Source organism: Netta rufina (assembly GCF_964035555.1).
Source record: "Netta rufina genome assembly, chromosome: Z".
In the NCBI taxonomy this organism is placed as follows: domain Eukaryota; kingdom Metazoa; phylum Chordata; class Aves; order Anseriformes; family Anatidae; genus Netta; species Netta rufina.
Genome location: NC_140126.1, coordinates 11582700 through 11609155, shown reverse-complemented (window position 1 = coordinate 11609155; position 26456 = coordinate 11582700). Strand labels below are relative to the sequence as shown.

General features: G+C 42.4%; 1 protein-coding gene across 3 annotated transcripts in view; it reads right to left on the bottom strand.

The window, feature by feature from the left end:
• The window catches only part of GHR (growth hormone receptor), a 143464-nt gene that overhangs the window by 114258 nt on the left and 2750 nt on the right, over window positions 1–26456 (bottom strand). The window contains exon 1 of one of the 3 annotated variants that reach the window (XM_084304898.1): window positions 4715–4740. The exons of the other annotated variants lie outside the window; for them this stretch is intronic. The gene's annotated coding sequence lies outside the window, so the exon portion shown is untranslated. Of the gene's footprint in view, window positions 1–4714; window positions 4741–26456 lie in introns of those variants that run through there. 3 annotated transcript variants of the gene reach the window in all.

The window sequence follows — 26456 nt, the reverse complement described above, 5'->3', positions numbered from 1 at the left end:
TGCAGGTACTCAGGTACTTCTACTCCAAAAAGAGAACTTCTTGGGTCATAATCACATTCTTTATGATCTCCTTGCAAATGGAAATATATTTTAAAAGTACACTGAACTATGCTGTCTTTCATTAAAGAAAAATATGTTTGTTGTGCAGGGTATTGGAGGTTGCTGCAGAATAAATCTGGGCAGGATTTTAAAACTTCAAATTTTTAACTTGATCAACAGGAATAGTGTAGATGAGATTGAAGGCACACTGTCCTTTTTTTTTTGTTTGTTTGTTTTTAAGACTTTTTTTTTTTTTACTTTCACCAAGAAAAAGAATTGCAAAAATAGAGAGAAAATTAGGTATTAGTTGAAAATGCCCAGATGATCACTGGCTATAGTAACAGCAGCCAACTCCTTATTCTTAATTAAACAGTCCTCTCATTAATCTAACCTTAATGTTAAGTACATGAGCAAGATACACCAAGCAGCAATCCAGATGACATTGCAGGACACCTTACACAACACTTCTTAGCCATGCCAACCTCCAGGGCCAGGTTTTAGAAAAAATAATTACAAGCCAAATTATACATAATGGAAGTGAGAGGAGAAAAAAAAAAAAGGAAAGAAAAAAAAAAGTACACTATCTCTAGCACGCTGTCTATTTGAACAGGGGATTCAAACTTTTTTCTGGGACAACTGGGTCCAGGTTTCACACAGAAAAAGTTCTCAGAGCAAGCCTTTGAAAACCAATGTTAAATAAACTAAGTAAAGGGAGAGCCATATGCAGAATTAGCAACAATATTAGGCAAGTGTACTTCAGTTACTCAGTTGCTAATTATAGCCCCCCTCCCTGTTTCTTCAGTGTTGATCTGGTGAGATCAGCAGGTACAAATCGGCATCACCACCCCCATGTGTCTCCATTCCACGCCCCTCCCCACAGATTAAATCACAGGTGACTGACGATTCAGAAGAGATTTAGAGAAAAAAAATCGCAGTAATAAATTGTGCGTGTTGTCAAGAGGACTAACCATACCCGGTCCCAGCTGGGACCAGCGTATCACCAACAGCACGAGTTTTGACTGTATGTCCCCAGGCTTTCTTGCTGATACTCGTTTTCATTAGGAATTGAGCAGGAACCCTAAAAAATTGGCACAGAAACGTAGCGGAACATTTGCTCAGTAAAACAAACTGAATTTAAAATTCTGTCTTCTGCTCTTCACACTAGATCTCCAGTGAAGGCTTTCCTCCTGTTCAAAATCCTTGGCCAATCTGGCCATAGCATCTGTGCGCATATTCCCTCCCCCACTAATGGGACTCATGATGATTGTCCCTTTTCACCCATGATGACACAAACCTGAAAAGGTTTTGACGAACTGCTTGCTGAAGCCACACTGATCTCTGTATTCAGTGGCAGAGGAGAAGCAAAAGGACTGGTACATCTCACAAGACGGACTGGCTCTACAACAACTCAGTGCTCAGAAAAAGCACTTGTTGGAAATATTCCTGGCCAGAGAGGATGCATGTTTGCACTAGGGGAGCACATGGCTGGCCAGCACTGCCTGGCCCTGCTTAACATTGGGACAATCCCATGTTGCTGTCAAGAGGCAATCCTAATGAAGTGCTGCTGAAAGGCACTATGGAAATGACAAAATCATTCCTGACACATTGAGAAAAATGCAAGTTTCCATATCAGTTTTGAAAACTGTTCACCACACTAGCAACTGAGCCCTTTTCAGCAGAGATAAAGTCTCAAACGGAAACTATTTATGAAGATCAAAACTATGTGGAGGTCCATAATAGGATGTTGTGGGATAAACAATCTGCAGAACTTGAAAATGTTGAGAAGGAAAAAAAAACAAAACACAGGCCTTTTAACAGTCTATAAAATCCATAAGTCCATGGCATGTTCAAATTTGTACAAAATGTTATAATTTTCTATTGTATCTGAAGTATTTTTCTACAAAGTAGGGTACTTTTTATTAATCATATTTCTCCCCACAAGCTGGGACTAAAATACTAGTCTGTAACAACAGCTAGGAAAGAAGTGCTTAATAATTGTTATTATTTGTACCAAGTAATGGCAAAATAAGAGGGGGTTGTGTAATTTGTCCTGCATGTTTTATGACGGCCTCCACCACGACAAGGCTTCTATAGCATACTGCAATAATGCTTAATTTTTTATGGACCTGCTGTAGGTTGAATTGCTTTATTGCATTCCATGTCCCTTGAAACATTTATAATTGCATCCTCTTTCCACTGTGCAGATCAGTCACCAGTAAAGCACATGTAGAGCTATAAATCTTGAACCACTCTAACTCTGTTTCCTTTAAGATCAAGAACAGGAACATTGTCCAACAACCTGATAAACTTGTAACCAGAAGTTCAGAGTACAACTGTCAAGCCAAAAGAAAGCAGGGATGCATGGAGTGAATGAGGGAACAAACTACTAGAGTTTAAAGAGGCATAGTAATATCATGACCTAGTTCACCAAAAACCGTTGCTTACACTTTATTTCACTGCCACCACAACTAAAATCTCCTGCTAAATTTCTTATATATATTCTTTTCTGTTTTCCCACAGCATATCATCTCCCCTGTTGGTACAGCATAAAGAAGACACTGCCATACATTCTAAAAATGACTCAAAATCAATCAGAAGCACAAAGCAAACAACACTAGGCAATAAAGAATAATAATTATCTATTAACTAAATCTTTACTAAGAATCATTGTTTAATTCTTTTTTCACTTATCCTTTCAGGGACTCTAATTTTTCAGCTTATTCATAACAAATCATATCTTCCACTGAGCATTCGTAGAGTGCCCAGTACAAGGTGTATCAATTCATAACAGTGTCATTTTTGAAGTAAACGTATAAAAAGACAGAATAAAAACATGTTTCCCTTTAAAAGCTTTTTACTTGCCAACAGTTAAGTAATTCAGTATGCAGAATTATATACCAAAATGTATACAAAGAGAGAGGAAACAGAAAAAAACATGAGATGGATGTCACCACTAGATGATTTATGTTTAGCATTATCCATTCTCTGATAACAGCAATCACATCAATCCTCTGACTTCCAAGGGAATGCTATGGGTATCCCTGTGGATCCCTGCAAATCAAAGCACAACTCCCATCACTTCTGGACACAGCAGGAAAGCTGGCTAAGGTCAGCACCATGGGGCAAACATTCAGTACTTGATCTCTGTACAGCAGCATGCAAGGGGAAAGTATCAGTGACTCTCAGCACGCAGAGGGGAATGCTTTCCTCTAATGCATTAACATATTGTTCACATGGAGGGAAACATCTCAGCCTTGTAACTAAACTCCATTTTCTGCACAGGTAAATAGCCAAGAATTAGTTTTTGAAGAACTGATGACATGGAGAGATAGGCATCTTTTATGCCTCTATTTCTGGGTAGCCATTGGTCAACCTGTACAGAAAATTACATTTATTTAATATTCATATAATAGTAATTCCCAGGGCTATAATCACATGTAAAGTCAAAATCACCAAGTACTTTACAAACAAAAACGTAGGCAAGGTCTTTGAGACTTTAACCTCACTCACCCCATCAACTAAAGAAAAACTGAGGCCAAATTAATGGTTGTTTGTTGTTTGGGGGAGGGGGGACGGACACGGACTAAATTGATTGCATCAATCAATAAATAAGTTTCAAAGAACTCTTTTAGCAAAGGCCAGGCCTAGCCAGCAGGTATTACATTAACTGTCATTATCAATTGGGACTCTCTGGGAACAGACTTTATTTACAAAGCAAGAGTTCTGGGAATTCACTTGCGTGTTAAAAGAACCTCTGTATTGCTCCAGCGCAACATTAGCGAAGCTAAGTGCTGCTTCATTAGGTGCAGCACTGCACATTTCTTAATGGAGAGCAACTCTAATATTTCCAGGGAGTTCATTGTCATCATCTAGTGTGGGATATACGCATTCATGCTAACAATTTCAGAAATGAGATAAAATACTATTTGTTCATTTTTCCTCCTTCTTGCTTAATAAAGGCAGTGTATCGTAAATGAAACATTAGCGTAAACTAGACAAACATCCTTCACAGTTATTAAACTTTGCCAGCCTTTAGCATGTTTAAAGCTGGCAACTCGAAATGGAGCAAAGGAAGGACGGTAAAAACTGCAAAATATTCTGGCTTCTGAGACCTATCTCACATCCTCAGTCCTATTCAGACTGGCATTGACCACTCCACGGTTTATGATGAAAATAATCAAAGATGAGAAAGAGAAGAGGACCGGTATTTCTGATGAGTCATTTTTCTCTCTAATATACAATTTCTATATCTGTAAATCATTTTGCTGATGGGCTGAAAAGATGTAGAGAAAGATTCTGTTTCTACTCTCCTTGTTTAAGTATGTGAGGCATTCATATACCAAATACAGTGAATGGGACTGCTTTAAGAAGTTACTTGATTTGTCAAGCATACCACAGGCATTCAAAATTCACTGGGTTGGCTTAAAACTGTGCTTAAAAAAATCAGTTTCTTTTTTCTTTTTTTTCTCTGTGGGGCTTCAACCTTCAGGATTTGCAAAATTCTGTAGGCAACAAGTAAGGCTATAAACGTGCATCATAAGCAAGATAAAGGCTTGCTGCAACTCTGAATATAAAATGCCTTCAGGCATTTTATAGTGACGTGTATGATCAAGTGTCTAGAAAGGTGCTAAATAGATCCGGAAGAATACAGGGGGTAAAACACAGCGAGTCTTACCAGATGCATTCGTCTCCTCTCAGCTCCCTGAACCCTCTGAAGATAGAACTATCAAGAAATAAACAGGACCAATCAGGAAAGGGAGGCTTTACTCACACGAAGCATTTTTTAACATAACTGAGTTTCACAACACGCAAGTGTACAGTGTCCATTTTAAAAAGAAACCCGATTTTTACAGTCAATTGACTGTAGCAGAAGCTTATACTCATCATCCCTCACAAAGACAACAGGCTTCCCTCAATTAGCTTGAACGTAAAGGCTAACATCACTTTCGTGTACACTCTCCCCTCCTGCCCAGTTTGCAAATGTATAATTAAATATAAATAGCATTAACTTTCTCTCTGTGATTCATTTAGGAGGTTAAAAAGTTCAATTGAATATACAGTACTCATCCAAGTAGCCCATGGTAAGGATTAATTGTATCTGAGCTGTTATGGTGAAAATGGAATGCAAATTGATTCGTGTTGTACAAACAAAGCATTACTCCTCAAGACAGAGCAGCTCCACCTTCAAAGTCTCCGTAAATCAGCCTTTATAATCTGACACTGCCTTCTGTCCTTCCCGTCCCCACAAAGCCAAGAAAATAACAATTAAAAAGATGAAATAATCCAGCACCTGGGTTGGGAATCCAGCCAAGACAAAGAACCAGGCTGTTCAGTGGGAGCTCACCTTTCAGCACATGTGCAGTCAAGGTCAACTTTAAAGGAAGAAAGAAGCTGTGATGTCCTGGGGAAGGAGACAGGCTGGAGGGCAGGGGGGCAAGCTGTGCCAAGGAGAATGGGTGAAGGTCAGTAGATCACCACTGGCATGTGTTCTCCAACACAGCCCCTCCCAGCCACCACCCCCCACCACTTGCCCTACAGGCAGAATCTCCTTGATAAACCCTGCTCCCACTTCCTACCTGCCAATCTTCCTCTTTGGGTGTATATCCCATTCACTCATCCTTGCTGGTAATCCAAATATGCCCATCTCCAGTGATACAAACTCAGTGCAAACGTGCAAAACGTCCACAATCCATCCCATCAAGAGCTCTTATAGCAAAAGTGAATGATCACCCTCAGCACAGTTTGGAAACCGTGCTCGCATTGGGTTTTCCAGGAAAGAGCTCTCTGACAGAAAAGGGAATAAACAAGAAAATGTGTACAGGGATCATCCGGAAGTTTAAAGGCAAAACTGTGCTGAGTGAGAGCAATGGCCCTATGTACCCAAAAGTCAACAAGTAGATTCCAAGTATTTTGGAATATGAACTCAATATTTCTTTGGTTAACAAAGTTTACAAACCTGAAGTCATGCCAGAGACAAAGAGAACATTTTCATTTTGCAATAAAACCTCAGGGAGAGCAAAAGCTCTTAGAAAGGCTCAACATGTAGCTGAAGAAAACTGCCTGCCAGTTTAGTAGTTATATTTGCAAAGTTTTATAAGTAGCAGTTAAGGCCAAAGGGGAAACTATACTGTCAGAAGCTTAGTTTGGCCACCACAGTTATCACCTTAATCCATGAAAAAAGTTGTGTTGGGATCTTTACTGACCACAAAGCAAACAGGACTTCGAACGTTTGCTCTGACACAGGACAGTGCCAGAGGCAGAACTCCAATGTCATGCTAATGCAGGAGGTGGAAGCTGTCCAGATCCTCAGCAAAATCTGCTCTGACCACCCCTAACATGGAAATAAAGATGGATTTTGTCTACTTCAGTAAAGCATTTTTCAGGCTGAAGCTTCTTCTAAAACACCTTTGGTTTGGAGCATGTTAAGGAAAAAAAAAAAAAAAAGAGTAAGATCTCTCAAATCACAACGGTTTAAGTGATTGTATCTGGGGAATTCCATGATGCAAGACAGTTTTTATCACTGTTTTATTATAAGATTAAATGTTAGACTGCAGTATGCTACCACCAACAAATTTTTTTTTTTTATTTTTTTTTTAAATTGCCCTATAATGGAAGAGGAGTTTGGAGTAAACCACAAACTGAATGTGAGTCAACAACACGATGTCATCGTCTCAAAGGCAAGAGTAATTCTGTAACGCATTAACGGGACAGGAGATTAATTGTTCCTCTCCCGGGTACTACTGAACACCACGTCACGTTTGGGCAGCTTCCCCATGCAGAGGTCACTGACAAACCAAAGAGCGTGCAGAAGACAGCAATACAGATATGAAAAACTGACCAATGGAGAAAACTGAAAGAATGGTATCTGGCTTACGAAAGAAGCAAGACACCTGGGGGAGCAGAGGAAGAAAGAGAAACATAAAGTGTCCACTCAGTACCTACCACTTAATCATTAGTGGTACCATTACCAACATCCTAAACCTCATCTGACATTATTATCTTATCATTATTATCTTGCATAATCAGTCTCCAGCATCAGTAAATACTCATTTAGTAAAATTTTATCTGCATAAAGGCATCTTAATACCTTCATAAACAACATAAAAACACTAGCTTCTCTATAAAAGAGAACTGGCAGGAGACAGCATAACAGCAAAAAACAGTTCAACAACAGATCATTCTGGCACACTGAAAAAAATTCACTTGGCTCCATTTGTACTGGAATGTATTTTTAAAGGAGGACTGAAATTTTTATTTTTAGTCAATCCATAACCCTTTATGCAAAACAAAATAAAATCCATTTTAAATTGTTTGAATGCACTTGAAAATATTTAAACTTACTACTTGAACTTATTTGAAATTACTTATGTTTAACTATTTTTTTTTTCATTTGACTCCATTAAAATGAAGCTTCAGAATTAATCATTTTATTTAAAATATTTGAGTTAAATAGTCACAGCTACTTGTAAGAGATGACACTGTTAGCCTACTTCAACTCAAAATTATAAACTGGCTTGGTTTCTTGGAAACTTTTTTTTTTTTTTTTAAATTACTGCTTTATCTTATCCAGTCAAGGGCAAGCTCATAATGAAAAGCTTATATAATTTGCTGCACGGAAAATACTAATTGCTTGCAATCTAAACTCAATATTCAAAGATTCCTTTACTGTTCAATTCCTTCGCTGATATCATCAGGCTTCATTCAAAACTGACTTAAAACCAGAGATTTCAGGAAAAAAAAATTTCCTTCAGCTATTTTAGCAAGGCATAAACATTCAATTAATATCAGGGAGCGTCAGATTCGAACAGGCATACATAGAGTGTGCCAACAAAAAAATAATGTGTTAAAAGCACAAGTAATAAGCATGTGATTACATTTGTTTTATTATGTACTGTAAATCATCCTGCTGTTCCTGAGTGCAGTCGAATGCAACCAGCCAGTCCTCCAGAGCAGGTATCTTTATATTTCTCTGTCATAGTTTAGTGAACTGCTAGCCATGGTTATGACACTGTATGAGTGATAAATTATTGTCACCTGAGGCAAGAGTTTTTGCTCCTGTTTATCACAGCAGGCAGTGCACACTAAGGAAATTCTGTGTGTACTGTTGAGGTTCAAGTACTAAACTCGGCTGAATTAAGGTCTTAGGTTTTATCACAGCCAATAAAGTCTTCGGAGAAGGCTAATAACTGAGGTATTTAAAGCAGATGTTTAATATTTGACCATATAAGTACCCTTCAGCAACTGAAGTCTTGGCCTAATGACACTTGGTATTTTGAGAAAGTGTATGATTCTGGTGGATACCTACCCAACACCAGTCCAATCAGGTGTCCAACATGCACTTGCTCGCCTCACAGAAGAAATTAAGCTTCACAACGGTTAACCGTACTAACCTCCAAGTCTTTGCACTATTCTTTTGAGTGATTAACATCCTCGGCACGGAGCATGTGAAAGGTGCTTACTGTATCCCTTCTGTTCTGTTGTGAGCTAAGTTGTCTCCGGCAAGTTATCATCACAGGTGGTACCAGATCCGTTTATAATTAACAAAACAAACAAACTGGTATCAACTCACACTCTTAGGTTAAGTTCTGCTGTTTTTTTGTAATGGTTCATAGGAATGGAAACCACCTCAGTGCTAAAATTACGTAGATGTGTGGCAATATTGTGGATTAAATAGAAAATCTTGATCTCTTAATTAGAAACATACACCAAAATACAAAAATAGCAAAGTTATGACATCACCCAGACACAGCAGGCATTATTAGGCCACATTCCCATTTGTTGCTGCATCTGCCCATCCCTGCTTAATTAAAGTTTGTTATTGATGGCAATGCCCTGCTTGCAGAGCTCTCAAATCCCCTGGCTGTGGATACATGACCCTTTGGGTCACTCGATGGTTGCAAGCAGGATCTTGGGCCGCCTTGCAGTTTCCTGCAGTAGCTGCTAGGAGAATAGAGCCCAGCGTCTCCCTTTGAGCAGCACATGGAGCCCAACCACTAGAAGTCTGCCTCTGGCCCTGGCTCTGCAGCAAGATTGGCGGCACCTGGTATGTGGGGCTGTCAAAAAGCATCCCCATGCCCAACCAAAACCAACATGGCTATGGTCTGCTGCCAGAACGAGCTGACACCCCTCCTGGTGACAAGGCAGCCCATCGCCACAGATGCCCAATCCCTCCTGCTATCAAGAGTCGAGGGAGACGTTGCATCAGCTCAATGACCTGGATGAAAAAGGTCGCAGTTGTTGTTGTCCTCCTATATGGGTATATGAGTTTGTTGATTCAAAATGCAAGTTGATCCACCTGACATTTGCACAATGGTTTGTGCTGACATTGGAAAAGACTGGGAAGCAGGATTCTACGTGGGAGAGGGCGCAGCCACCTTTCCCAGGGGGAGAAGAGTCTTGGCTTGGCTTGACCCAGGTGAGAAATGCTCCCAAGCAGCAGAGCAGCTCAGGCACTCTGGGCAGCAGCACACATTGCTGCCTACATAACACAGTAATGTCAGCCCCTTGAACAAATTAATCCTACACAGAATACGTGTGTTTAATCTTCATCCACTGTCTTTGGGTGTATTCCATTTCTGAAACTATCCTAGGCAGATTGCATACTGGAACAAGCTCAGCAAAGCTGCATCTCTCTTAACTGTGGCAGTTCTGAAGAGTGAGCTTTGGATTCAGAAACTGCAGCTCTTTCGAGAAATAATAGGCTCCTTATACTCCAGCAAATCATCGGGGCAGTCAAGTTGCCAATTGACAGTCAAGAGAATAAAATCCGATGAAGCAAAGGCAAGCACAGCTGGGAAATTGTCAGTTTTTCACTGATGGAGTTTCTATTTACCAACAGCTTCAGGAGAGTTACTGTAGCTCGCTGAATGTGTATCAAGAGTCAGAACTGTAAATCTGTTTCTGCATACACGTACGCTTATGAATTTGTGTGTACATAATGTGGAATGTGAAGATCACATTTTCCTGCTATATAGAAATCAAAAAAATCACAAGCTGCAGTATACCAAATACCTACATGGAAAAATCATACATTTATATGCTCTGAATAACCAAATGTGCTTGATAACCAATTTCCAAAAATGAAATTTATCAGTCTCAATCCTCCAGAGCAAAGTGATTACTGATAATAAGAGACAAAGCACTAAGAAGTTAGTATGTCCACACATTTATTTTTCCCTATAGTTCTCAGCCTCACAGAATATTTTTTTTTAGCCTACAGTTATGGAAGCATTTCAGCTGTGTGTTTAAAAAAAGTCAAATATATTTTCCTGTCTACAAAACACCCAAGAACATGCCAGAAAGTAATTAAGAATGACAGGCGTATAATGACATGTGAACTGAAAGTATTCAGCTTTTAGTCCGGAAAATAAAACACTTAACAACGGATATGCAGTGCTTTTGCTCTAGCTCCTTTATGCATAGCTGACATGACTAATTTGAAAAATAAGAGAACCTGTGCCAATCTACTTTTCAGGAAGAATTCAAGTGATGGAGAAATTCAAACAGGAGAAGAAAGAAGATCGAAACAACCTTACCAGGAGCTTATATTAATTTTGCAACGGGAGAACCAGCATCTCTAAGAGCCTATGGGTAATCCTCCAGAAAAAGACTGGTTTGCACTTGGAGTCTACCAGATCCCCGTCTTTCCCAAAAGGATAATTTTAGCCTTTCTGAGAATGGTGAAGAAGTGATCGTTTCATGCAGATAGTTCATCACCTGGCAGAGACTGCAGTTAGAAATTATCTATATAATCATGTATCTACTGGCATCGTTTGGTTAACTTTTTCTGAGTTTATAAAAATCACTGTTTGATTAAACGTGACATCATAATCTGAATTTTCAGACAACAATGCAGGATTTTGAGCAAATGCTTAAGAGCTCTAGTACAGCATGGAGCAAGCAGATTTGTTAGTGAGCAAAAGGACAAGCTTATCTTCACCTTTGACTAGAAACTCTCCCTGAAATCCTACCAGAAGCAGGGTTCCTCAATCTCGGCTTGCTGATGAACAGTGCAGGAAAGTTTTATGATGGAAAAAAGAATTCTTTTTATCATGCAACTTGGCAGCAATGGCTTATCCAATACATATCTGTCCCAAATAATACTGGCAGTGTATTCCAATTACTTAGCAAAGTAGCTGTGAAGGATATTATTGTCCTGTGCCTCACAAGGCAGGCTTGCTGCCAACTGGGTCATACAATAATCAACAAACCAGACTTCAGACAGGATGCTAGATTCCTCCTAGCTGCACCTACCATTGAAACAATTAAATACATTTACTCCATATAGTGCTGGATTGTCACTTCTTTATTAAGAAACTGCTTAAAGGGGTCTGATCAGCAGCGAGATAACTTTAATGGCTTGTCTTCATACTCTGCCACACATCTTTAATTCATGTAAATCTTTCATCTCATGCAACTGCCAGATAATGGCTTGAACAAAAGGAATAGCCTGTTTTTAGGTCCCTGGAATCTTGGGTTGGGTACATTATCCTTAAAACACAAGCAGAACCTGGCTTAATACTAATCCAACCCTGCAGAGAGCACAATGCATTCAAAACAACGCTGAAAACACTCATCAAGTATTCTCCTCTTCCAAAGAAGCAAAGAACAAAATCAAAACCCAACAGGATTCCTGTAGTGGTTCTGCCACGGTTTGGAAATCAGTGCCACGAGCACAGCACTCTAAGTGTCCTCTGAACGTTCACGTCTGGCTGAGGTCTTTCTGAGCTTGCTGCTGAGCCTGCTATGCAGGCACGGCCAGGAATATGGCTGTGTTCCTAGCCACAAGAAGCATATTGCTTCCAGGAGCTACTGCTTGGGAAATACAGACCGAATCTTTCACTCCAGTCCTACAGCCTATTCTACAACTTCTTTCTCAAAGCCACATTAAATTTCCCAATTAAGGGTGCTGCAGGAATTCCCACAGCTATCAGGATAGATGAGAAACACTTTGCTCATAAGCATCTCCACTACCTGCTTGCTTGTCATTCAAACTGTTGGGTAGTCTGCAAACTATTAATAAACTCCTAGAACAACTGGATTGGTATCGACTGTGATAAATTAGTGGGGGGTTTGTTCATTGTCTTTGAGGAATTTGGAGAAACTGCTGAAGAGATAAGGTTGTACAAATTAACGGCCTTGGTAAAGGGGAGGATTAAAGCAAGCAGATAACAGGAGGGAGTATTGGATACACATCCTTGAGTGAAACCAGACATCCTGTCTGCCGCTTCATTACCCCCACCTGAATACGAGCACAACGTGTGAACACCAGCAGAGGAACAACGACCCCCCCTCTCAACAATAGACTGCGCAGCCTCAGCCAGTTCAACAAGTCCTGATAAGCCGGAATTCAACTGCTATAAAACAGCAACACTGGAAAGGGAAGTTGCGTGCTGTTGCGGAGCGGAGACTCCCCAGCCGCCCAGCGCTGTTTTGCTTGTGTCTGCTTACTTGATTAATAAAATAATTTCAATAGACCAGTAAATTGTGTGGTCTAATTTATAACAATTTGGTGCCGTGACTCGGATGAAGGCAAATCTGATTGAAAGACCTTCGGAGGGGGCGCCCCGCTGATTTCAGCGGCCTTCGCTAGGACTACTTTCAATCAAACCCTTCACCGACGAACCCAAAATTAGACACAAGCAAATAAAACCGGTAAACCCCAGGCAACCTTTGTGCACGAAGCCCGAACGAAGACCCACGGGGTGGGTAAGTATAGGCCGGTGTTCCGTTCGGTTGGGGTTGGGTATCCCGGAGCACGACATTTGAGACGTCCAAGTGCGGACGAAGCGAGTGCGGACCCCTCGGTAGTGCGGTTCCCACCTCCCGCGAGGGACTGGGCCACGAAAAGGGGGAAGCGTTGTGTGTGTGTGTGTGAAGGTGCTCCGGAAGATGGGACAGAAGAAAAGTAAGCCTTCTGGCCCCATGAGGGAGGGATCCAATGCTGTAGGGATACCCTCTGTTCCTTCTGATAGTCCGTTAGGACAAATGATTAAGAATTGGGATGATTCCCCTTTTAGGCGGGGAAGGAATAAAGTAAAAATGATACATTATTGTGTTGAAGTTTGGGGTGGTAAACAGATTCGAGGAGACCACCTTTACTGGCCTGTATTTGGGTCTTTTGAAGATTGGGTTTGTCAGGCCTAAATATTTATGTAAACTCAAAGGAACCCTTTAGTCTAGAAGAAAGTGAGTATGTGCACCTCTGGATAAATTCAGATACGAGGATGCATCTATATCCTCTAAAAGAAAAAGGAGGGCGGGATAAAAAGAGAAAGGACTTAGAAGTCCCGACACCACCCCCGCCCTATATTCCACCGCCCGCACCAACGGCTCCCGTCCTTAATGGACTCCCCGAATTAGCTAATCCAGGAGAATCGGAATCAGATCATGAAACACAGGGGCCGGTAACCAGAAGCAGGGCAAGAAATCAGAAATCTGCTTTAAGGGAGGGATTATATCCCCTACGAGAAATAGCAATTGGGCGGACCCCAGCCAGGAATGGAATATGTGGCCATCCCCATTAACTCTGGGGATGTCCGAGATTTTAAGAAAAGGACAGGAGGACGGTAAGCAAGCTTTAATGGCAACTGGCATAGTGTTTGCAGCTGCTGAGGAATAATTCTAACTGGAATAATAACTGTACATTGTATATTGTATATATAAAAGCCCGGGCATTTTTGTTAAAGTATTCTTTTATTCATATGTTAATCTGTAAATATGTAAATATAAGAACTGCCATTGAGGTGTATGTCTAAGGGAACAAAATTTGCCCAGGCATATTATCGGCTCATCAGGTTTAAATGTCCTCAGTGTAATTGTCAACAGGCAGTTAATTTACAGTGGTTTGATTTTATTTGTGTATCTATATATTGTGAATTTTGGAGGGGGGGGAACAGCCTGCTCCACCAGGGGCCTCTCCAGCAGCAGCAGGGGGGCTTCAGCTCCAGCGCCTGGAGCGCCTCCTCCCCCTCCTTCTGCACTGACTTTGGTGTCTGCGGGGGGGTTTCTCGCTCTCCCAACTGCTGTTGAGCAGCAGGGTTTTGTTCGTTTGTTTGTCTGTTTGTTTTCGTGGATGTGCTCTCACAGAGGCACGGACTGTGTTGCTCATGGCTTGGCTCTGGGCAGCAGTGGGCCCCTTTGGGGCCAGATGAAATTGTTCCTTACCCACCACGGGGAGGTTTCTGGGTTTTTCTCACGGGGGCTGCCACTGCAGTTTCCCACTCCCACACACCACCCCCCCCGAATCTTGCCAGCAAACCCAATACACTGGGGCAGCTAAGTCATTACTGACTTGTAAAGCTTCAGGGATTAAATTAACTAATGAAACCCTAAATGTGATGGGGGTAGAAGGTACTGGGATAACAGTGCCACTTTCGGGGAATACTAAGCTGAGACCAGGGGATAAAATGATCACTGGGCAATTATTGTATGTATCCAAGGCGGAAACTAACTTGTTGGGAAGGGATTTGATGATTAAATTGGGCATTCAAATAGTAAATTGTTAGACTGGAATAACAGTGTTATTAATGGAGTGCTCTCAGGCCCTGAGAGCAAACGTATATTCACCTCTGACTGGAAAGACTCTGAAATGGGGGTGGAAGCAACAATATAGGTGGACAATTTTACCTCAGGGGTTTACAGGGCCACCTATCTATTTGGGTAAATTCTAAAAAAGGTTTTAGAGCAATTACAACCTCCCAAGGAGGTATTAATGTTACAAATATGTGGATCATTTTAAGGAAAATGGATACTCCCCAATGGGAAAGAAATGCTGAATAAAGTGATAATGAGGCAAATATTAACTGTTTTACATCAGAAGAGTCATTGGGAGGTGCAAGCAATGTGTGATGTTGTTCTAAGAAAGCATGTCTGTGTAGAAATATATACTTTAGGGAAGCACACATGCAGAGGATGTACTATATGTCAAAAGGTAAATAAAAAAGGTCTTCTGTAACCTATCTAGAGGGGGACGGGAGCCAGGGCTTTGACCTTTCCAAAGTATACAGGTAGACTTTACTGAGTTACTTGTTTGTCCTAATTGACCATGTGACTGAATGAGTGTAAAGTTTTACTGCAAGGATTAAAGCAGGCCTTAGAGATTGAGTGGGATTTTCACAGCCCCTGGCACCCCTCCTTTTCTGGAAAGGTAGAGCGAATTAATGGTGAGATTAAGAAACAGCTAACAAAACTTATGCTGGAAATTAAGGCTTCTTGGGTAAAATGCTTCCCCCTTGCACTGTTAAACATATGGATGCAGCCCAGAACTGATGTAGGAATTTCTCCTTTTGAAATGGTATGCCCTATGACTTGGAATTGCCACTTGATCACCCTCAATTCTAATGAAGACTTTGAAAGAGACTCTTTTTAACACCACGATGGGGAAGGCCCCTATGTTGTTTTGCTTACTACAGAAACAGCCGTTTGGACTGCGGAGAAAGGATGGACACATGCCAGCCGTGTTAAAGGACCCACCTGTGACAAGATGTGGGAGATCGCTCCAGGAAACAAAGACCTGAAGCTCACATTGCGACGAACTCGATAGGTACCGTGGGTTAAGGTAGAGGCTCTCCCCTGAAGAACACTACTGCTGCCGAGAAGAACTAAAACCTCGTAGTTGGCTGCAACCCAACTGACGAGTGAGGCAGAGGAGTGAATAAGTGGGGAAAGACATGGGCCTCAGCCATTCCTATCGGTATTTGGGGGTTCTCGCAGTGATTTCATCCTGCATAGCGACTCAACACCACCCCCACCAACCTTTTAAATGGACTTTAAGTCGATTCGAAGATCAACAGGTTATTGCAACCCAGATAACATCGGGGGGGGCTCGAGGCCCCGATGCTGGGAATATGTGGGATTTTATTTCTGCCCAAGTTCTAACCTGGGAAGGGGGTACTGTAAATGCCTGAACGTGTATTATTGTGCATACCGGGGGTGTGAAACCATTGCTACAGACTGGACACTTGGGGCTGGTCAGGATAAATTCTTACAAGTGGGATATGGGCTGCAAAGTTGTAACCGACAATTGGATCCCCGTTACAGGTGGTGAGGGCATGGTATAGGGTATACAGGAACCTTCCATGGAAATAAAGAAATTTGCAAGGTTCTATATATAAATATAACAAACTCGGACGATACTAGCTGGGTACTAGGAAAAATGTCAGATTTTACGAACACGGAACAGATAGGGGAGGACTCATCCTAATAAAGAAGGGAAAACCCGAGACTTCCAAGGTCGTCGGGCCTAATAAAGAGTTACTAGGGGAAGGTTTGGTTGTCCAGACTGTAAATATACCTGGGACTGCCCAACCTACTACAGTGTTTTCTAGTAAGTTGACAGAGTTATCCTTTCCCACACTGCTTCCAAGCATTGTGAAAAAAGAAAGGGGTTGTACCCGAGGAGATAACTGAAGGGTACTGGCTATGTGTAAGTGTTAAGCCCCCATATTCAAATTCTTCCAAGTGCAATTGGGGTCAGGAAATCGGGATAACTTTGACCCAAGTTACGGGAAAAGGTAGATGTATCGGCACAGTTCCAAGAGATAAAATGATCTGTGCCATGCCACTGGAAAAAAAAAAAAATGTGTTCCAAACACACAAATGGTTAATTCCTGCAAATAACATTAGGTGGGTATGTTCGTTGTTGGGTGACACTCCTTGCCTATCTTTAAAATTGTTTAACACATCTCATGATTTTTGTGTACAGGTGGTCATTATACCAAGGATTCTATACCACACTGAAGAGTATATGTATACCCATCACACAGTGGCTGAATACCATCTGGTAAAGATCATACTGGGGTGGTAAGGGATACAATGACTAAATTGCGGGAAGGATTAGAAAAATGCAAAAGGGAAAATGAGGCTCGTCAGAATTGGTATGAATCCTGGTTTAATTACTCACCTTGGCTTACTACCCTGCTATCAGCCATAGCAGGGCCCCCTTGTTGTTATTAATATTAGCACTGACTTTTGGACCATGTATATTCAATCGAGTAATCGCAATTGTGAAAAGCCGATTAGAGGCAGCTCATCTTATGCTCGTGCGTGCTGAGTATGAATTTCTTGAGCAGGAGAAGGAAGACACAGAAACTTTAATGCTCAGCAAGCAAATATTGCAAAAATTCAATGAACAAAATATGTTAGAAAAAGAAAAAGGAGGGATTGTGATAAATTAGTGGGGGGTTTGTTCATTGTCTTTGAGGAATTTGGAGAAACTGCTGAAGAGATAAGGTTGTACAAATTAACGGCCTTGGTAAAGGGGAGGATTAAAGCAAGCAGATAACAGGAGGGAGTATTGGATACACATCCTTGAGTGAAACCAGACATCCTGTCTGCCGCTTCATTACCCCCACCTGAATACGAGCACAACGTGTGAACACCAGCAGAGGAACAACGACCCCCCCTCTCAACAATAGACTGCGCAGCCTCAGCCAGTTCAACAAGTCCTGATAAGCCGGAATTCAACTGCTATAAAACAGCAACACTGGAAAGGGAAGTTGCGTGCTGTTGCGGAGCGGAGACTCCCCAGCCGCCCAGCGCTGTTTTGCTTGTGTCTGCTTACTTGATTAATAAAATAATTTCAATAGACCAGTAAATTGTGTGGTCTAATTTATAACATCGACTTTGAGTAATTTTAGAAAACAAATTCCCCCAGTGGTGGCTGCTGTTCCCTCTCAATCAGCATCAGCATCTGGCAACAAGCAATTTCACTGAGTAATCTTGGCAAAACTTATTTTGAATTTCCTTCACAACCTCTCAATGCCAGACTGTACTAAGAACTGAAGATGAAAGAACATTTGTTGTGGGTCTTCCTGGTCCCAAGATAATTATTTCCAATGGCTCACATGGCATTTCTTTACTTTTTCAACATTTTCTTAAACTTAGCAAAATGAAGTGACTTTTCTACCCAGTGAATTGCTGGTAGCAAGGGCTAGAAAAACAGCCAACCTTTGATGTCCATGGATAGACCTATGAGACAAACAAAGCACAAAATACTAATGTATGAAGCACAAAATACTAATGCCATGTAAAACATAACCTAAGTTTGTAATGCTATCTGCAGAGAGTTCCCTACCAGTTAGGCCCTGCTTTGCTCTTCAGAAAGGAGTTACCAACACAGTTTTGAAACCATCATCCCTCACCCACCAGAGGCACACAGGTCTTAAGAAAAAGTGGAGAGAACATGAGTAATCTGTTTGTTTTTACTGTTGAGAGTGACAAAACAACATAGTAAGTGGCACTAGTCCTTTTCTGTACTAGCTGAAGCACTCTGCAAAGAAAAAAAACAAAGGAATGAATAGTTAAGAGCAGTAGGGGTCAAAAGTCAAGGCCCAAGGCCAAAGCTGCCAAAAAGCAGCTATTTATAATGTAGAACATCCAAAAACATTTGTGCTGTTCACTCAGCAGTACACACACTCCGTCCGTGATTTACAGTACTAGAAGAACTTTAAACTGTACGCATCTCTGTTCCTTAACATATCCCACAAAGCTTATACAAATTAAAGAATCAATGCTAACCTGGAAGCACAGTTAAAATTCAATGTACTTTTGACTCTTTTTTTTTTATTTTACTGTTGCTTTTCAGATGTCTGAATTTCTCTTTTTAAGTTATTAACTGCTTGCGTTGTTATAGCGCCTACAAGTGATTGCCAGCCAGTTGTGCTACAGACTGTACAAACAGAACAAGATGCAGATTAACACCCATCTTTCCTCAGAAGATGCATTACTTCTGTCCAATAACTGCTGTAACGAATCTGGTTGCTTGCTCAGGCTTCCTGCTATTCTCCATTAGCTGGTTTCCAACTCCACCAGTGCCACACCTCCACCACCTTCTGCAGCTCCACTCTCTTAAGGTCCCCTATCGTGTGGCCTTTATCTTGCGCTGCTTCTTCTCTGCAGGCATCACAGGGAAGCATGTGCTGAATTCATATACAATTCCACAAACTCTAAGGCAGATTCCAATTTCTGCTCAGCAAGCCAGCAAGCGAGCAGCAGGGAAGGAACACAAGGCAGCTATGCTTGCAGACTGCTGAATGGGCAATTGAAGCCACGGCTGCCTTTTCCTTCAGCGGTGCACAGCTCAGCACTTTCCCAGAACTGGCTTCTCTGTGCATTGTCTGGACGTGCTCCACAAGCCACAGTTTGCGAACAACTGCACTGCTTCTGTCTGGGAATTTTAATAACGTTTTTTAAAAGCACCTATTTGTATTGTTACAGGAGTAATCAAAGCACAAAAACATTCAGAAAATACCAATCAACTGGAATATTAAGTAACATCACAAACACAGCATTCTGACACTGCCCTCCAGAGCCACCCTTCCAAAACACAATGATGTGGCAAGAGCTAGAGATCGTTTGCTCGTCCTCTAAAAGAACCTTCTGTCAGTCCTTCCACATATTTTCTAAGCCATGCATTGACTTTGTGTTCAGTAAGCAGTGGGTCACCGTTCTGATATTTGGCTGTGTCCACTATTTAATGTGACTGCTTAATAACATTCAGACGATGACACAAAAACCAGCTGTGGAAGCCTCTGTAAATAATCTGCCCTCTTCCTCACAGTCAATATTGACACTGACAGAGCAAAGTTTGAATGCAGTACTTCCTCCCCTCTCTGGCCAACTCATAGTAGTTTTTCCACAGAATACTCAATAGGTCTAATGACTTCCATCATGGTAGACTACACAAGGGTGAAACTGGCACAGGTTGCCCAGAGAAACTGTGGATGCCCCATCCCTGGAAATGCACAAGGCCAGGCTGAATGGGGCTTTGGGCAACCTGGTCTGGTGGGAGGTGTCCCTGCCCATGGCAGGGGATTGCAACTAGGTGGTCTTTAAAGTCTCTTCCAACCTAAGGCATTCCATGATTGTGTAAAACTGGCTGCACCCAGTTGGGTGGACCATTCAGTGGGTAAGGAATTGGCTTGAAGGCCACACCCAGAGAGCAGAGGTCAGTGGTTCTATGTCCAGGTGGAGGCTGGTAACAAGTGGTGTCCCTCAGGGGTCTCTTCTGGGACAGGTGCTGTTTAGTGTCTTTATCAATGACATAGACAGTGGGATCGAGTTCATGCTCAGCAAGTTTGCAGATGACACAAAGCTGAGTGGTGCAGTCGATACAACAGAAGGAAGGGATGCCATCCAGAGGGACCTGGACAAGCTGGAGAAGTGGGCCCGTGTGAACCTGATGAGGTTCAACAAGTCCAAGTGCAAGGTGCTGCACCTGGGTCGGGGCAATACCAGACATGAGCACAGACTGGGAGAAGAACCCACTGAGAGCAGCCCTGCAGAGAAGGACTTGGGGGCTCTGGTGGACAAAAAGCTCGACGCGAGCCAGCAGTGTGTGCCTGCAGCCCAGAAGGCCAACTGTGTCCTGGGCTGCAGCAACAGAGGGGTGGGCAGCAGGTGGAGGGAGGGGATTGTGCCCCTCTGCTCTGCCCTGGTGAGGCCCCACTGGGAGTGCTGCATCCTGGGCTGGGGCCCCCAGCACAAGAAGGACGTGGTGGGTCCAGAGGAGCGCCACAAGGACGATCAGAGGGCTGGAGCACTTCTCTGATGAAGACAGGCTGAGAGATCTGGGGTTGTTCAGCCTGAAAAGAAGGCTCTGGGCAGACCTCATTTCAGCCTTCCAAAAGCTAAAGGGGGCCTACAGGAAAGCTGCGGAAGGACTCTGTCAGGGAGTGTAGTGACAGGATAAGGGGTAACGGTTTTAAACTGAAAGAGGGGAGATTTAGATCAGATATTAGGAAGAAAATCTTCACAGTGAAGATGGTGAGGCACTGGAACAGGTTGCCCAGAGAAGCTGTGGATGCCCTATCCCTGGAGGTGCTCAAGGCCGGGCTGGATGGGGCTTTGGGCAACCTGGTCTGGTGGGAGGTGTCCCTGCCCATGGCAGGGGGTCAGAATTAGGTAGTCTTTAAGGTCCCTTCCAACCCAAACCTTTCTGTGATTCTATACAGGCTTTGAACCTATGGTGCCCATGAAAATTGACAATATGAAGTATGTTTAAATATGCTGTGGTATAAGCATGAGAAATTTATAAAAGAGTTCACACCCCTGTTAAAAGTGTTTAAGGTTTCAAAATTAACTAACAATTTATGTGACATAGCATATTCAGCTCTCAGTCTCAGGCTTTGGTCTGTGGCTCCAGGGGCCCAGGAGCCTGGCCACTCCTAACGGAGCAAGCAAAAAGCAAGAGGAACAGGCAGCTGGTCGACCCAGAAGCCACAGCCAAGGCTGCATGAATGGGAACGCATGTACATCTCAGACTAATTTTCAAGACACCTGGTCCATTCATGTGTTTGAGACCTGATTGCTGGGAGGGATGATGATTTTTTTGCCAGTAAGGGTACACTTCTGCTTCATATGGACAGTATTACCACATCATAGCCTTGTGTCAGATCTGTTACCTTGGCAAGAACCTTTTAAATTCAGTTTTAAAAAATCTGTGAAGTAATAACTAACTGGTAAGAGAAACCTGGTTCAGCCTTAAGAACAAATGGTGGCAGTCATTCATGTTTATTGTCATCTTCAGTTTCTTCACGCTTCAGTATCAGGAAATGAAATGAAAGCTGCAATATGAACAAACTGTGTGTACCAACTGCTCACATATAAAATGAGTTGGTGAAAGACATCAGTTGTTTGATGCAAAAATACCATTGTTCCATTCCCTGTGTTTGGTTACAAGATGCTGCATTGACAGGCTCCTGCACAACACTGCAACCAATATGCTTTCCATTTAGAAAGCACAACAGTGCAAGCCTCTGGCAAAACAAACATTTCTACTCTTACCACAGATCTACCAGGAAAGTGTCACAGTCTTTTCAGTAAGAAAAAATAAGAATCAGTAAGAAAATATACTTCTGGATGTCATTCAAGTTACAATCAAGTTTTTAAATCACCTTGGGGTGTTTTGTTTGTTGTTTTTTCTTTTTTTTTTTTTTTTTGGTGTGTTTCAAGCCATCTCAAACACCCTTAAACAAATCGTTACATTTAGTCTTAAACATGGCTTTCTAATTATTGGTCCTGTGCTGTTTAGCCTTCACCTTAAGGTAGTACAACAGGAGTTCAGAGTATATAACTTCAGTACTTCCAGTACCATCTACCAACACCCCAGGCTTTCATGTCCTGTTTTTTCTACTTACTCATATTCCCCTTTATTTCACAAATTATCCACAATCTATATTCAGCACCTGGCTTTTGATCCTTCATACTATAACTGCCTTTCCTTCTCTGCATGATTTAGCAAACTGAAACACCTTTAGGACATGCTCATCCGTTGTGGAAAACTTCTTCCCTCTTCAGCTCTAAGATCTTCTGTTGTTAACGAGGCACACAGCTACCTTAGGCCTGAAATAACATTCAAGCAATAGCACAGAATTCTTCGAAAACTGAATTACATCTGAAATTCATACCTCAGCATACAAAACAGTACAACTGCTTCTGTATGAAGGTTTTTGTTCTGTTGTTCAACGTTAAAGTGAACAATTAATGCACAGCATGAAAGTCACGAGGAGAGACTTTCTTCCTAAATCATACTTTATTTCTTTCTGATAGATGTACTTTTTATTTTCACTGGATCCATAAAGAACTCCCTTGGGTTCTTACAGAGAAAGTCCTCGGTATACAGTAGTAGAAGAGAAGAAATGGGTCCTGCAATCATTTTCACAATCTATTTTGTTACTCTAGTAAAACATTAGCTTATTTATAATTGGGAAAAAAATATATAGAATAGGCTAAAACAAATGCACAGGCACAACAGTAAACAGCATCGCTTTTCCCATCCTGGCATTATATGCATTCACCTATGTCACAAGCTGTATCAAAAACATGAGTGCACAATGTATGGCTTATTTCCCTTGCATGTCCACACATGACAGATGTGATCTACAGATACACACAACAAGCCTGAAAAAATCAATGGTGTATAAAGATTCCTCATGCAAATGCTGCAGTCCCTGTTGCTCCGATGCAAGTTAGGCAGGTTGCTCGCACCACTTGGACTCAAGCAGGTAAATGCCACTTCCCTTGATGCCACCAGCTGCTGCGCCTGCGGTCAGCCGAAGCCTTAAGAGCAATCGGGTAGTATCCTCTGCAGTTAGCACACTTGTGCACGCCTCGTGGTGGAGAAATTACATGTCACTGAAAAAAGCGCGCCGGAACACTGCGCAATCAAAGAAATCCATTCTCTTAAAGCTACCTATTATGTCAAGTAAAGTAGCTATTCAAGCAAAATACTTCACTAGAAACCAGCAGTAGGGAGGTGCAGGCTGCTTCTAGGGAAGCAAGTGCTTTTTCTGAAATGGCTTCTGAACTGATATGGCCACCCGCGCTGAACGCACCTTGGTGCTGGAAGATACCGGAGCTCATCACATGTGCCCACAAAAATAGCCCTCCTCTCCGGCACGCTGTGGGGACATTTCTCCCTGTCCCAGGCTACGGTTCCCCTGCGCAGTACAAGCTGTCCTGCACCCGCAGAGCTGGCCTGCTTACAGAGAGCTGGCAGGGACCGTATCACGTAACAGGCGCCTGCTGAGCAGTGCCACCACCACCCAGCTCGAACGAGCCCTGAGACTCAGGGCCGCTCTCCAGAGGCCGGACACGGACACAAGCGCAGGATGCCGCCTCTCACAATCCCTCTCCCATCCTGCTGCAGGAGCGCTGCAGCCGCGGGTGCGAAGAGTTCGCTGACGCGTGCTGGACGAGCAGATTAGCACCGTCTGGAACAAGCGCAAGAAAAGCCTGAGAAGTTTTGGCTGCCTGTGGTTCGGTTACAGGTGTTGATGAGCCAAGAAGCTCTGCACAGGAATTTGGGAATAAAAGGCAGGATTTCCCAAAGCGTGCTGCGAATCGTTCCTTATAGTGGCTCCACTCACTGAAGCAAGCATGGAGCTACAAAGTGCCCTACTAACACAGAAAATCAACCAGGAAGGCTGAAACCTCAGCGAAAGCACAGCTGACAAGGCTTGATCTGCCCGGAGGTGCAGATGGGCGTGCAGAGCCTCGCAGTCCTGACCATGCTGTGCTCTGTGCTGTTTACTTAACATTTGGCTTAGCCCTTAGAGTTGCTCTGTGCTTGAGTTCACACTGTCGCAGTCACAGAATCACAGAATCACAGAATTTCTAGGTTGGAAGAGACCTCAAGATCATCGAGTCAGTTCAAAAGCCGTAGTTTTCTTGATTTTATTTTATTTTTTGGTAAGTACAAGTTCCCTAGCATTCCCCAGACGTACGTTTTGCTCTAACTAAGATATTGATATCTTCTTCCTACGACTACTCTCAGTAATCATGTGCAAAGATACGCCAGCTCATCACTTCTAATTGCTCTCCTCCTCTCAATCACTATGCCAGACCTTCCATCCTACAGGCAAAACAGATGAAGCTTGGCCCCACATGTCATCACATTCAGGCACCTTCAACTTGTCCAAAGCGAGGGACAAGAACCATAATCTAGAAGGAATCTCAGATTTTTACACTCCTTCATTCCCTTTTTGCAGCGTTACGTGAAGCGACAAGCAATCTCTTGAACAGTCAAAACACCAAACAGTTTGAGCTCTTCTGGATGAACACAATATACTAGACATCACTCAAAATAATTACAAGTGATAAAGGAGGTTCTTAGCATTGTTCATGAGCAAACACAATTTAATATGCATTCAGTACCAAATTCAAACAATATTTGCAGTCACGCAGTAAAGGAAAGCCCACTGCACCAATTCCTTCTCAAGGTAACACTGACAAACTCCTATATGTGAATGAAAAAGGCAGGAAACAAAAAAACAACTATGAAATATAGCAGAAATCTGGCTGCTACCTGAACATTAGGGAACAGCTAGGAATTCCAATTAGGCACGCAGTTTGTGAAGTGAAGCAAAAACTGACAAGCACACTCATATAATTGAGACAGCTCAAACAAAACGCGTTGGTTCTTTCCCTGTGTTTCTCACAGCCCACAAACTCTACAGTCAGACCATCTCCATCCACTCCCCACACTCCAATAGACACAAAAGGAGTTGTTCAGGTGTATCAATAAGGTTGTAGAGATGAGCTATGCACAGAACAAAACACAAAACTGTTGCACCCTGGAGTACCTAGGCATCTGTTCACAGAAGTGATCCATGCACCTACGATTTCTATTTACAGCTTGCCAACAATGCATCCATCCTGAAGACATACGGACATATAGAGCCAGCCCACGTGGATCTAAACAAAAACACTATTTCACAGATGCAGTGGATTTCCAAGACTGGAAACAGCTGTTCAACGTTTCTACCTGGGAAAAAACAGGTAAAAGTACTTCTGTCCTCCCCAAATTGTAGGCTCATCACACCTGAACTGCTGCTGCCACTGTAAAAGCTGCGGTACTGAGTGCATGCATCAGGCTGCACAGGGCTGCAAAGCCAGAAAAACCTGGGTACAAGCAAATCAACCCTTAGTGCTGTGCTTGATCAACTCCTGACAACAGGTCAGAATATGTTTTTTCTCCTACTGAAGGGCCATGTTTTACCAATCTCATTTTCTCCTGAAGGAGGCAAACTTCAAGCTCAATTTAAACACTTGAATGATGCAACATGATGGCGAGGAGACCGAGCTGTTATTAATAAACCAGCTCTTTCCAACTAACCCACAGAGTTATGTGTTAGCTGCTGACAAACCTGTATTGCACAAAATTACCCTGTGGAGCATCTGAAATATTACTTTATGTTTGGACTGACTACTTACAAACTGAGTTTGAAGACTGCAATGGACTTCTAGTATTCAAACAGCTTTTCGACTTCTAAATGTTAATTATCTCCCTGTTATTATCCAATGTTTAAATGGTATCCAAAAGGAATTGATTATTCATATTTATATATCATCTTTGTTCTGGGATTAAAAGCATAAGCTTATTAAGCAATCACAGACAGAAATCTTTCTCCTTAATGAGTGTAAAGCTGGTGAAGCATCTTCACACACTCTAAGTTTGACTTCTCACACTGTGTACTCTACACAGTGCTCAGTGCTTGATCCACAGGCTTAGCAGGTCCAGCACTATCATACCCTAACACGGTGCATTTCTCCAAATGACTACAGAGGAGGTGAGACAGGAGAGCATAACTCCCTCCACACCAGAGCAACGAGCACTGCGCTTATTCTCTCAATGCAGAGAGGTTTAGATTTTCTCCAAAATTTACCGGAGCTCTACCTCTTCCCATCCACACTCCCCACGCAGAGTTTGTTGTCTCCACCACATCTCCAGAGCTTTCCATACAGTCCCGTCCCCTCTCCTTCGCCCTTATCACCACGTTCATACACTGCGGTTCCCTTCCACAAAACATCACCACTACTCCTTCCATGCAGCAGGACAGAAGGCTGTGCTGCAGAGCACACTGCAGTGAGCAACATTACCTTGTTCAGGTAAAACACCAAGTCCACCCCTACTG